Genomic DNA, 11,220 nt, shown 5'->3' with positions numbered 1-11,220 from the left:
TTCTTCCTGTTTGGCAAAATGCCTTTTCTCCTGAATGTATCGGGACTGTGTGGGGGAGAAAGCTCTCGCCCCTTCTCATCCCGCCCCTCCGTCTCCGCTCCCCCCCCCCGAGGAGGGAAGCTGGTGGGGTCAGAACCTGAGAGGGCTACGTCTCCACATGAGCGGCCGTGAGTTAAGAGATCACACACACATGTGCACATATGCATATATGTGTGTACACGTGCAGGCACATGCATTGCACATGCACCTATGCCTACATGAATGTGTAGCACATGTGCACACGTCTGCACACATATGCACGTACACACACACACACACGCACAGGCATGGCTCATCTCCCGCCCAGGGCTGTCCTTGGGCTTATCTGACCGCATGGCTCCGCCCTGGTGTCTTCACAGGCGCACACTGGCACTTTCTTTGGGGGAGGGGGGGGTGTCTCTGCAGTCCCCAGGGGGGTACATCTGACCTTGAGAGAACAAACGAGCCTTAGTGGGGCCTTGAGCCTGCCTTCCAGGATGCTCTCTGGAGAACCCAGCACGGTGGGCCATGGGTCTGGACGCACCCTGCAAGACCCCCTCCTCGCCCGTCTGCTCCCGCTCACCGAGCACACAGCCACCTCCGGGCTCCTGGCTCCCCTGGCCAAACGGCATCTCAGAGCCCCACCGCCTTCCGGCACTGGCATCTTTACCGCCGTGCTTTTGTGTGACGTCATCGTGGGAAACCACAGGGCACCCAGGGTATGACCCATGTGACCATCCCCTGCTGAGGGACAGACGGAGGGTCCCCGGTTGTCCCCCGTGAGCACACACAACACCGTGACCAACATCACACGCACCCATGGTTGTTTGTGGGACAGAACTGTGGTGGTAGAGGCAGGGCGGGTCCACGGCACCTGAGTGGGTGTGATAAGGTAGGGGGCCACTGCAGGGGGAGGTTCGGGGGACACCAGCAGTTAGGGAAGGTGACGCAGGCCCCTGGGGCCTAGGAAGGACTCTTCTTTAAGTGCAAAGGAGCCACTGAAAGAATCTTATCTCTGTAGGGAGAGCATGTAGGGGGACTTCCAGCTGTCCCTAACTCATCCCTCGGGTCGCTCCCAATCTCCTCCCCTGTGCCACATTCGTCCTTCTCTCTGTTCTTGCCTGAGCGCTGCATCTCGGAGGAGCGTGTGGGCTCCCTGTGGGGAGACCCAGCACAGGGAAGGACCTTCACAAGGAGGTCTCGTGGTCCCAGACCCAGGCCTCGCTGCTGCGTCCCACCTGTGGCACCCCTTCCCGAGACATTCTGCCTCCCGCCTCTGCAGAGAGCCTGCCAAGCTCCAAAAGGAGGCAGGAGGGCGGAGCAGCCAGGACAAGCCGTGGGAGAAGAGGCAGCAGGTGCCGGTACCTGGTCTGGCAGGTGCACGCCTTCAGCCTTGTGAGCCCAGGAGCACCTCAGCTGGCCGCCCAAACTGCCACAGAGACGGCTCCTCTCCGTGGCCAGGAAGCGGGGACGCTGGCCGCTGAGGGGCTGGCAGCGACAAGGGAGATCAGATGTCCTCTTACCCCAGGCAGTACTGCGTCAGCAGGGGTCTCACCCCACTGCCTCACGTTTAAGGAAAGCTCACGACCTGGAAGCCTCAGCACCCTGGGCGCCCACATCTGGACAACAAAACTGGGTGCTCCTGTCCTCGGCACTTGTGGGACACCCAAACCACACGAGCCTCTGCCTACTCGGGACCTCCCAGCCTGGCCACACCCCAAACCAGATTGACAGCCCTGTACTGGCTCCTGGGGACCCCATAAGCCTCCCACACCCGGTCAGGGTTAGGGGGTGTGTGTGTGTATGTGATCATCAGCCTTGACATCAGAACCAAACTTTGGAGTGGGGGGTGGGGGATGCAGGGGTGGTCCCTTCCTGGTTTTGCAGGTGACCGTGCAACTGCCCAGCGACTGGGCCAGAGAGCCCCTGGCCTGGCCCCACGTGGATGGGACCCCCATGCTTCCGAGTCCCCTTCCTGGAAACTTTCTAAGGTCTCCCCCAGTGCCTAGAACCAGGCAGAGTGCCCCCAAGAACATTCCAGGGCCTGCAAGAGCCCCCGTTCATCTCCCTCGTGGTGCTCTGACCTTTACCCAGAGCCCAGGATCACCCAGATGCCCCCAAGGAGCTCTGAGACTCATGACTGTGGGGTCATCCTGGAGTCCTGGCTCCAGCTTGGGGCGTGGGTGCCAAGCTGATGGCTCCCGCCAGCCTGTGTGGTGCATGAGACCCGGCCACCGGAACGGTGACTCATGCTGACCGCAGGCTCTGGGCTGCAGACAGTGCCCACCAGCCCAAGGCGCTTGAGTCCCCGTGCGGGCCCGCATGTCGGCTCCCGCCTGGCTCCGTTGTGACCCTGGGCCGGCGTCCTTCATGCCGTAACCCCTCCACTGCTGCACAACAGTCTCCTCCTCTGCCGTCTCCACGCCACAGCAGGACTGGCTGGGTCGGTCTCCTCCAAAGCCTTTTTTCTTCTCTTTTGAAGCGCTCATTAGAAATTCACTGGTGTGGAATCAGGCCTGCTCACATCCTCCTGAGCTCCCCACCATCCCCTCTCGGACAGACAGTATGAATGCACTATTCTCCTTATCCCTGACACTGATGGACGAGGCGGCACCTGCTAAGAGCTTTCTGATGAGTCAGTACGTCCTTGCTTGGTGCTTCCGACATACATGGACTAACGCTGGACATAAAGTTACTCCATAAACTGCCTTCAAAATATCCTTAACTTTTTAAGATAACTACAGATTCACATGCGTTTGTAAGAAATAATACAGAGATCCCACACGCCCCTCACCCAGTTCTCCCTGGCGGTGGCATCCTGCAAAACTGCGGGACAATATCAAAACCAGGATGTTGACGTTGATACGGTCAAGATCCAGAACATTCCCTTTGCCACCAAATGCCGCCTGCTGGCTCCTTCACAGCCACACCCTCTCCCACGCTCGCCCCTCTTCCATGTTTTGCAACCAGCCCTCTGTTCTCCATTCCTGTAATTTTGTCGTTGCGAGAACGTTGCAGAACTGGAACCGTACAGGGTGCTGCCCTCGTGGGACGGGCTCTCTCCACTCCGTGATACTCTCTGGAGACTCACGCAGGCATTGTACGCACAGCACTGAGGGGCGCTATCCCCCCACGGGGGTGCAGGTACCACGTTTCACTTAACCCTAAGTGGTAGAAGGACATCTGGCTTGTCTCCAGGGTCGGTTTGATTTGCGGACTGCAGACCAAGCTGCTATAAACACTCGTGTGCAGGTATTTGTGTGAACATAAGTCTTCGTTTCTCTCTGGGATGAATGCCCAGGAGTGCAGTCCCTGCAGTGTGTGGTGGCTGCCCGTTTAGGTTTTTGAGAAACTGCCCAGCCGCTGTCCAGAGTGGCCCTACTCTTTTCCATTCCCACCAGCGGCGTATGAGGGTTCCAGTTTCTCCACATCCTTCCCAGCATTTGGTATTGTCACCGTTTTTCTCTTTTTAGCATTTCTGGAAGATGTGTAGGGACAGTTCTTGACAATTTTAACTTACATTTCCCTAAAGAATAATCAAGTTGAACGGTGCTGTTTGCCACCTGTGTATCTTCTTTGGTGACATGTCACCACTTTTTTCCCGTGTTCTAATGGGGTAGTTTGCTTTTTGACTGTTGAGTTTTGAGAGGTCTTTATATACATAAGATACTATTCCTTTGTCAGATATGTGCTTTGCAAACATTTGCTCCCGCTGTACAGTTTCTCTTTTCATCCTCTTGACAGGCCCTTTCAGAGAGCAAAATTTTTCATTTTGATGAAGCCAAATTTGCCAGTCTTCCTTTAATCATGCTTTTGGTGTCAAATCTAAGAACCCTTTGCCTGGCCTAGATCCCAAAGATATTTCTATTTTTTTTCTGTTTCGTATTTTTTTTTTATTTTACACTTAAGTCCATAATTGATTTTAGTTAATTTCTGCATAAAATGTGAGATTTAGTTCAAGGTTCATTTTTTGCCTCTGGATGTCCAATTCTCCAGTACTGTTTGTTGAAAAAGCTATCTTTCTTCCTTTGAATTGTTCTTGCACCTTTGTCAAAAATCAGTTGGACATGTCTATGGTCTTTTACTGGGTCTCTATTATGTTGCATTGATTTGTGTGACTTTTTCTTTGCCACTATAATACAATCTTGATTATGGTTGCTCAGGTCCTGATCTCACGGCTCGTGGGTTCGAGCCCCGCGTCGGGCTCTGTGCTGACAGCTCAGCGCCTGGAGCCTGCCTTGGAGTCTGTGTCTCCCTCTCTCGCTGCCCCTCCCCAACTCATTTTCTCTCTCTCTCTCTCTCTCTCAAAAATAAGTAAACATTAAAAACTTTTTAAATGAGCAAACATCCTGGAGTTTGGATGGCCCATGCTGGCCAGAGCAGGGTTAGGTGTAGAAAGGAGTTTCCAGCCCAGTCCGAGTGCCAAGAATTAGAGGATGGGGCTGGTTCCCAGCTTCCTTTCCCAAAGCCAGGAACAGGCCCTAAGGAAGCCAGTCGGTCTCAGTGGAAACACACCTCCTTTTCAGGGTCCTCCCTGAGCCCTACCTTAAAGTGCTCCTTTAGCTAAAGAAGCATTGGTCGCATATGTTCCTGGAAGGCACAGTGACATTTGGGGTCTCCCGAGAGAAATGTCAGCTCAGAGCCAGTGTCCAGTAGTCCCCAAAAGTTCTGTTTCCCTTTCCCCAATACCCAGTCTTGCTGGGAAAGGGCCATAGTCCCTTTGGGGAAGACTGGCAGAAAGATAAATGATATAAATTTCTGGCAGTGGGGCGGGGTCTTTCCTCAAGGGGACCCAGTCCCCCCTTCACTCAAGGGGCTCTGGGCCTCTGAGCCAACTCAAGTCTGGGATTGATGGGGCCTGAGACGCTGTGTCTACCTGCCCTCAGGTGACTGATCCCACTGGCTCCCCTCCAAGGAGGATTCTCGCTTGCCTGGCTTCCTCGAACTGTGACAGGAACAGAGAGGGACACAGGCAAGCCACACACACAGCCGCGTAGGGAAAGACCCTGCCCAGCTGAGGTGAGGAGACCAGGTCACCCCTCCCAGACCAGGCAAGGAGGAAAAACCACACAGCAGGAAAGCTGGCCCAGAGGAGGCAGCTCGGACGGAGACCTCCCTCCCTCTCCACCCCCAATCGCAGCCCTTTGCGGGAGGATCAGGCCGGTGAGAGGCCACTTGCCAGCCCAAAAAGGGAGACTTGAGGCTGGCCATGCCCACTGGGAAGGAGGAGGTGACCGCACCTCGGGTTCTCACAGTGCCCAGTCCTTACGCGGCTCTCCCACAGAACCAGCCCGGGGGTGGGGAAAACAGAGGCTCCCTTCCCAAGGGGGCAGGAGGGCTGTGGATGGCGTGCTGTGCCTGCCCTAACCCATACTCACACTGACCCCCAAGCCCACTGCCCTGTGTCCGGAACAAGAGCTGCCTGCTGAACCCAGACGTGGCTCACTGTGACTCAAGGACTCTCCTCCTTTGCTTTTGTTTAGTGTGTCTGTTCCCAGGGGAGGTGGGGGGGGGGGAGGGTGTGATTTTCTTTTTATCGACTCCCTCTCTTTGCATTATAAATGTGTGTTTTACAAACATCAGGAAACACAGAAAAAGAAAAAAAAAACACTGATCATTTTACCGCCCTCATAAAAACATAATGTAATATAAACTGCGTAACAGAAAGCCTAGAACACAAAAGAAAGAAGGAAAATCCGAAGGTGAACGCAACTTAAGACAAATCCCCAGCTCTGGCATCCTTGCTCTCTGCCTTCTGGGGGCTGCGTGGGGCTCACTGCCCGGTGCCCTGGCAGCTGCCCAACCTCCTCATGCTCACGCCCAGTCCCTGGCTGTCACTAAGTCTCCATGGATCTGCCCGTGCTGGGAATTCCACAGTAAATGGAATTAGACAGTATGTGGTCTTTGTGGCTGAACTGCAGCATTTCTGTATCTCAACACAGGTAGACGGCACGTCCGGTCCACAGCAAGAACACCCGTCCCTTGTCCTTTCTTTCTTATAAAGCCTACGATCCTTCTGTCGGTGAACCCAATACTTGGTCATGTCCGGCCTGCTGGACCAACTGAAGACGTCGAGTGGGATCGGCCATCCGAAGCCATGGCGGGTCCCTCCACTAGAGGGTTTCCACGTTGGCACTCTCGACACTTGGGGTGACACCATGTTATGGGTGGCCATCCACCATGGGATGCGGCCACAGGTGCAGGAGCAAGGGCACTCTGTGGGGGGCAGCTGGGCACGGCACGAGGAGCCTGGGCACTGGGCTCAGACCAGCCAGGCTGGAATCTCGGCTCCTTAAAGGTCGGCTCACCCTCGTTCCCGATTTTACCTGAGGGGCCCACCTTTCCAAACGTGCACCTGCCTAGAACGAGAGGAAAGAGAGCCAACTGCAGACTCAGATGTTCCACAAGGCCCCTGCTGGCACTTCCATCCCAGGCCCCCAACCTGGCCTTCACCCACCCGGGCTCCAGAAGGCGGCCCCACCCTCTGACAGTAGGGCCCGGCCCTTTCAGCACAAGCAAATTCAATCAGTGGAAGAAGCTTCCGCAGCAGAGGGACAGCTGTGACATTTGCAAGCCAAGCCCCTCCTGGCAGCCAGCCTCTAGGACTAGTTCCAGCCAAATGTGTTTCTTTTATTTTTCAAAAGGCAAATAAATGGGTCAGAAGCCAACAAGGGGAACTGGAAGCTTCCTCTGGAGGGTACGTTCCAAAGGAAAAAGTTAGAGGCTCGATTAAGGAAGATTTAATGAGTTAGAAAGAGATCAGAAAGAGGACAAACCCAGGGCATAAATCAAATATTAATCATCGTAAAGGCAAGGCTCACTAAGGCACAAATCAATAGCACTGGGCGGACTTGCAAACATCCGCCTCTCTGAAGAGCTTCCAGAAATCTGGGGCTAAAATGCAGGGGAGCAGGGATCCGGAGGAAGAGAGAGTCTCCTGTAGCCAGGAGTCACGAGGCATCGCTGGAAACTAAGGGAACCCTGGGGGCTGTCTGCTGTCCTGTGGAGCTGGTCTTCCCCAAAGAGGCTGGGCCAGGAGCTCTGGGCAGGAGAGGCCCCTCTTCATCCCTCATTCTGCTCTAGACCCTCCTCTGGGCAGGGCCTTGTCCTAGGCAATGACATGCGTCATTTCAGCCTATCATTACTCTCTCGTGCCACCAAGAAGACAGAGGCAGGAAGAGGTGAAGTCCAGCAGAGGAGACAGAATTCCAAGCTGGGCCCTTTGGTTCAAATCCCTCCCTCCTTCCAGGCCCCATGCCACCCCCACCCTGCCCAGGACAGCCTGCACCCCAGCTAGAGACGGCGGGCAGCACATCACTGTGCACAGCTAAAGGGAGGAAGCCTCCCCTCACCCACGTCGACCCCATCCCAGTCTTGCTCTCCGAGCTCCCCATCCACCCGCCCTTGCTCAGGGCACCAACCCCTCACCCTCCAGGAAAGGCCTTGGTCATCTTCCAAGCAAGACAGAAGCAGAGGCTTATGGGGCGCACTCACCTTGCCTTGGCACTGACTGCTTCCAGGGAGCCAACCGTGCGTGCACCTGCTCCCTCTGCCAATCCTCAGGTCAGGCTGGAAGTGCTGGAACGCTGAGGCCCCTGGGACCGGCTCCCTCACCCCCTGGCTGCTGTATTAGGCTCCTGGATCGGCTGTAACAAAGTCCCACAAACTGGGGGTGTTTAAATAGCAGAAATCTATTCTTTCACCTTCTGGAGGCCAGGAGTCTGAAATCAAGGTGTGGGCAGGACCACGCTCTCTGCAGGCTCCGGGGGTGGGGGGGGATCCCTCCTGCCTCTTCAACTTCCCATAGCTCCAGGTGTTCCAATCTCTGCTCCAGCCTCTGCACTGTCTCCACATGGCCTTCTTCCCTCGTCCCTCTGTCTCTTTTCTTCTTTTTTAGTGACCCCAGTCATTAGATTAGGGTCCACCCAAACCCACTATGTCCTAGTCTCAACCCGATTTCATTGGCGAAGACTCTATTTCCAATACGATCACACTGACAGATATCGGGTTAGGACTTCAGCGTATCTTTTGGGGGACACAAGTCAACCCCTTCAGCTGGTGGAGCTCAGAAACGTGTTCTCCTGTGTGGACTGTGGACCAGCAGCATTTGCTTCAGCTGGGAGTTTGCTAGAGATGAGGAATTCACGCTGCCCCCGACCTGCTGGGCCAGGATCTGCACCTCATAAGCTCCAGACGCCCCAGGGGACTCAACCTCAACCCTACAGCCTTCCCAGGCCTGTCGCGTCCCCTTCTCTGTGACACTTTCTTTTTTTTTTTTTCTTTTTTTTTTTCTTTTTTTTTTAATTTTTTTTCAACGTTTTTATTTATTTTTGAGACAGAGAGAGACAGAGCATGAACGGGGGAGGGGCAGAGAGAGAGGGAGACACAGAATCAGAAACAGGCTCCAGGCTCTGAGCCATCAGCCCAGAGTCTGACGCGGGGCTCGACCTCATGCACCGTGAGATCGTGACCTGGCTGAAGTCGGACGCTTAACCGACTGCGCCACCCAGGCGCCCCTCTCTGTGACACTTTCTACGGTTTGCTTCCCCATCAATCGTTCACACTCATGTCCTTCGCTCAATGTCTGCTGTGGGGACCCCAAAGGCAGGGGTCGAGGCCCACGGCTGTCTGCCCCAGAAATCTTGACCCTCTGTAGAAACCACAGCCCTTGGCTGCCAGCTCTCTCAGGACACAAACACTGGCCTGTGAACTCATCACACCCACGCAAGTGATGGAAGGAAGAGAGAGGCCAAGAGAAGAGGCTCGTTCAGGGTAGGCTCCCTCTGACCCTCAGCAGTAGGCGAGCTGCCTGCCTTTGGACACAGACACAGGGCCTTGAGAAAAGGAGAAAACAGCCGAGGGACAATGACTTACACTGTCCACCAGAGAGCAGCCCACGCCCCTCCCCCCCCAGGCACCTGGCCTTCTACAATCTCCACGTGGGCCAGCTCTGCCTCCCTGGCCCTCCCTAGACCTCACTGAACTAAGAGGGGAGGGGGCGGCATGGCTGGATGGAAGCAGAGGAAAGTGGGTTCCCCAGCCCCCACCTGGCCCCCGCTGACGGAGCAAGCCCACCCCAATTTTCTGATGGATGTTTTTGGAGATGAGATCACCTTTGCCAGCTGTGGCTTTGAACTCTCCTGGGCCAAGGCACAAACGTAGGAGTTTCTGATCTTCTCCAAACTGCTCAGAGTTTACCACATGGGGACAAGGATCTGGACTTATTTGCTTTCTTCAGAACACACCTCCAGCCTCTTTTAAAGTTTCCCAAAGAACAGCTTGACCTGGGTGTTACAGGACTGTCTCTGTTCCCATCAAACAAGAACATCGCTTCTAAAGGGGAACAAGAAATCCAAAGGCTCCGTACAAAAGGTTTTCTGTCAGAGCTAACTTTAAGGTGGTCCAGCCCACTTCAAACTCTGGAAAGTTCACAGAGATCATTCAGGGAATGTTTTTAAGTGTCTGGAAATGCAATCTTGCTGCAGCGTCCAAGGCTTGGCTGCGGGACGTCCAGTCCCACCACGAAGTACCGCGGCAGAGGGGTTCTGCTCTGCAAATGCCCAGGGGCAGGAGGCAAAGGGCTCAGGCACATCCAGTGCCCACACACAAATTCCAGAGAAGGAAGGGAAGCTGAACTCAACTCCCAACGGCCAGGACGAGCACTCAACAAACACCTGAATGCCTCTGCTGGGCAGCAGGGGGCCGGGCCGGGGAGGCAGGGTTCACACATGTCCACAGCGCGAGGCTGGGCTCCCGCTCAGGTCTCACTTTCAGTCTCGGTCTCTTCTCGTCCGAAAGCAGGAAACATCCGAATATCTACCCCTTAGGGCGGTCGTGAGACTCATTAGTCACGATGCACCTGATGAGCTCAGCACAGAGCCTGGGAGCAATGACGGAACCCCGCACAGGGGTGCATGCGCTTCCACGACTGGGACGTCCGAAGCGGGGGGCTGTCCTTGAGGGGCCCAGAGCACCCCCTTTCTACCGGCCTCCCTCTCTCCGCTCCCCATTCCTCTAGGTTGGCTTCATTCTCACGCAGGCTCTGCCCGCACTGCAGCAGAACGGCCGCCAACAGACCGGCCGTATTGTCTTCCGGCTCGTGATGAGAGAGAATCTGATTGGCCCTGCCCGGGTCATGTGCCCATCCGTAAGCCAATCGCCATGGCTCAGGGACGGGGCTCTGCAATTGGCCAGCCGAGGGCACGTGATGCATCCTGGGCCGACGTCAGTTTGCGCTGTGGCCTCGCAGAGCAGGTGCTCGTTAAAAGTCAGTTAGTGCTTTGTGACTGCGCGGGCAGAGGGCGCGTGTGCAGGCCCGCAGCCAGGCGTGCAGTCACCGCCGCAGCACCCAGCACTGAGCTGCTCAGAAGTCGTGGGCGGTGCCCAGTCCTGCCTCGCCCCCTGACATCGTGGGCTCCAGCAACCTCGGCTCCCTGGCTTCGCACAACCTTCCCTGCTCCCCAGCAGGTGAATGTCCTCACACATCCTGCCCTGGCCATGCCTGGGGACAGCAGTCTCTGCTGTTTGCCGTGAACACAGGTATGGGCTGCTGGGCAGCCTGGGGCTGGCTGGTGTGGCCAGGGATCTCGGGTCTGTGTGGAGGCTTCAGGTCAGGGGGACAGAACAGAGCCTGGGCCCTCACTGCCTGCCAGAACAGGACCTTGGGGCACTTCCCACAGCACCGTGCAGAATGCTACCAGTCCTGCCTGGAAACAGCATCGGAGCCCAGGCACACAAGACCCCTGGGAGACACTGGTCCTAGGCCAACGGTCCCACCTGAGGGATAGACAGGGGACAAGGAGGAGGACCGACCCCCTGCACTAAGCCCGGCAGGGATGTCCCAGAAGGAACACACATCTCTGGGTCAACAGCACCTGCCGCTCCAGCAGAAGAGACTCCACCAGCTCTGGGCGTCCACAGCCATACAGTTTCCTTGGTACCCGCAGTCAGGGTGCCCATGCACATGCACAGACTTCAGTGCTCTGACCTGCACTCTTAGCCTCCATCAGAGGTGATGATGAGATCACTAATGTTCATGGAGCTGGGCTGTGAGAAGTGCTTTGAACTCATAAGCTCATTTAACTTTCATCTAATGGCTGTGATGTCCCCCTCCAACCTCCTTGCACCAAGAGGTGATGCAAGATACTCGCAGCCCCACAGTCTACAGACAGAGGCTGGAATTCAGTCCAGGCCTCTGACTTG

The 11,220-nt window shown here is 55.8% G+C and overlaps 1 long non-coding RNA gene across 1 annotated transcript; it reads right to left on the bottom strand.

Moving 5' to 3' along the window:
• Positions 1 to 6,689: 6,689 nt before the first annotated feature.
• Positions 6,690 to 10,106, bottom strand: LOC125171731 (uncharacterized). Its single transcript, XR_007154416.1, has 3 exons — positions 9,132 to 10,106; positions 7,513 to 7,664; positions 6,690 to 7,126 (listed from the first exon to the last, which is right to left on the bottom strand). It is a non-coding gene; the product is annotated as an uncharacterized LOC125171731 (long non-coding RNA).
• Positions 10,107 to 11,220: the final 1,114 nt, after the last annotated feature.

Source organism: Prionailurus viverrinus, chromosome C1 (assembly GCF_022837055.1).
Source record: "Prionailurus viverrinus isolate Anna chromosome C1, UM_Priviv_1.0, whole genome shotgun sequence".
Classification (NCBI taxonomy): Eukaryota; Metazoa; Chordata; class Mammalia; order Carnivora; family Felidae; genus Prionailurus; species Prionailurus viverrinus.
The sequence above is the reverse complement of the archived record's forward strand: the minus strand, read 5'-3'. Positions and strand labels throughout refer to the sequence as shown.